A 2,688-nucleotide genomic window follows, 5' to 3' on the forward strand; every position below is an offset into this window, starting at 1 on the left:
TGATAATAAGTGCATGCACTTGTGTCGAAAATTTTGGATAACTGGGAATTCAAACGGCAGGTGCTTATGCTACCCGTTAAATAAAAATAAGGTGCCTAAAAATTCGTTTCGAAACAAATGATTCAACTTTATATCCACGTCAACCCTCGGCATGATGGTTGGAAGCAAATGCCAAGTTCATACCGAAAGATCATTAACAACAATACGAACTTGCAGACGACAAGGTAGTATAAGTACCAATACAAAACTAACTTATAATCTTTTTAGTCCTGGCCCAGTGTTCGTCTGGTAGAAAATCTTGTAGAGGACCAGCTCATGCTGCTTCTCTTGCTCCAGGTCCCTGAGGTGGTACTAGTGCATCACCCAGTTGGTCCTCTGCTAGTTGAAGTTCTTGTTGGTGTGCAACACCAGAACCTTTTTCCTTCTCGTCTGCCGGTCGTTGACCATCACCGACATGGTATTGCCGGTCTTGTTCCACATGCGTGCATGCCGCACTCCGACTGTATCTGGCGACGTGTCCACGTGCCCCTTTTAAACGCACTGCAGTTGCGCTGGAAGAATTGCTTGCTTAGGCCACTCAGTGTGATACCTACAGTATTGTCGAATATATGTTTTAGTGTATGTAGTTAGCATTTTGCTAACATCTTTGGCATGTTGCAGTCACTTGTTTCACTTTTTATTAACTGTCATTGTAATTTCTTCAATAGGTCTGCGTCTAAAAAGAAAAATAGAGCTATAAACAAAGGAATATGTTTGTGCAAGTAGACGGTCGATCGGTGTCTTACCTGGAAGTTTCTCAGGATGGGTGTAGCATATGTTGTGCTCGCTATTCATGGTTGGTATGAACAAATCGATGAGAGGGTGAGATCTCACACTGTCAGCACTCACTTTGGCCTCAAGATGCTCACTCAGCTCATGTTCCGTGGGATCAGACTTGACGCCAGCCGGCAGCACCGGCCAATCCTTCTTGGACTTGCATCAGTTAATTCAAGTTATATGGTACTCAATGTATGATCAATTGACTGTTTTAAGTGAACGATGAAAGATCTCGACAGATAAGTCGTACTCCAAATCTGAAGTCCTCAATACCCAAACACGCTGCCGGGACTCTTGTATCACCTCATGTGCAGTGTGTTGTCACATCAATTCAGTGTGAGGACATGATGAATAATTTGAACTATGTATAGTAGTACTGCTACAGTACTACTTAGTTGTTGTCACATTTTGGCCATAGGTTTAACTAAAAAAATGTCAATGCATGTCACCGAAAATTATTCCATTGGAAACTATGTTCAAATACGAATAAAATTATATAATTTTTTGTGACATGCATTAACAATTAACTAGTAAAATTTATGGTCAAAATTTGACACAAATTACGGAGGGGACCAATAAACCAGGGGGGAGGTAGTAGTACGAGTAGCACAATATATGGTATAGAGGACTAGTACAAATTTAGAAATGTGGTAAGAAGTTACAACGCTGTGTGACACACTTTGTAGGCGACATGAGTAATACAAAAAATAATTCCCATTGGACAACACTTTCACCAACAAGTACGCACTTGAAGCCTAATTGATATATATCTATATATATAAGATAGGTTCCGGGTCGGGGAACCTGGGATTAGCAGGGTGGATGTCGTTCTTCTTTTTTCGTTTGATTCCATTCGTAGTAGGATTCTACTCTTCTGTAGCTATGTATTGATGAACTCTTGTATTCATGTTGTAGCTTTTGGCGAGTGTAAGCCTTTATCTTGTATTCTCATCTATTTAGTACATGGTATGTTGTAATGATATCCACATTCTATGCGCTCGAAATGCAGTAGTGCCCCAATCATGAATTCATCACGTGATTAGGATAGAATCACATCTTGGTCACTACAGGTTTGCTGGAACCCATAATATGACATTTGGCACGCAAGGTAGGGGTGCACCGGAGCTCCACCTCTCCGCTCATTCCGCCCCTCCGCCCACTTCGTCTCTTCGTTCGGCCCTCATGACAGGCCCACCCCACCGGCTAGATTAACGGGTGCGCACGAAGGTGCCATGGGCCTCCGGGCCTTCACCCCCGCCTTAAGACAGGTGCAGTGGCCGCACAAGTTCAAGCCGGATAAGCTGCCTCGCTACGATGGCGCGACGGATCCAGCCGCCTTCCTGCTGGTGTATGAGGAGGCCGTTCGGGAAGCCGGAGGAGATGATAGGGTCATGGCCAACTAGTTCCCCATGGCCCTAGCCGTCGTGCCGCGTGCCTGGCTGCTCAGCCTGCAAGGATCCTTCGTGGTCTCCTAGGAAGAGCTGCGGTCTCTTCGTCGCACGCTTCGCAGCACCAACACCCCTCACTGTTGCAGCCATACTGGGCGGCTCGCAGGCACCGCCCTTAGATCGCCACATCAAGCAGTTCTTCCACCAAGTGGGCGCCGCCTCTGTGCAGCAGGAACCTCCCCCGAGATGGGTGGCCCCAAGGCCGACCTCAGCTTCGACTCAAGGGACCGTCCGGTGACCACCACTGGCTCGAGTGAGCTCTTGATGCTTTTCACACCCACCATTTGCAACAGGGAGGTAACCAAGAGCCTTATCGACGGCGGGGTTGGCCTCAATGTGCTCTCCATGAAAGATTTCGGCTTGCTGCACATACCGCACGGCCGACTCCATCACACCAAGCCCTTATCTGGAGTTGGCGGCGGTT

Source organism: Triticum dicoccoides, chromosome 4A, assembly GCF_002162155.2.
Source record: "Triticum dicoccoides isolate Atlit2015 ecotype Zavitan chromosome 4A, WEW_v2.0, whole genome shotgun sequence".
Taxonomy (NCBI): domain Eukaryota; kingdom Viridiplantae; phylum Streptophyta; class Magnoliopsida; order Poales; family Poaceae; genus Triticum; species Triticum dicoccoides.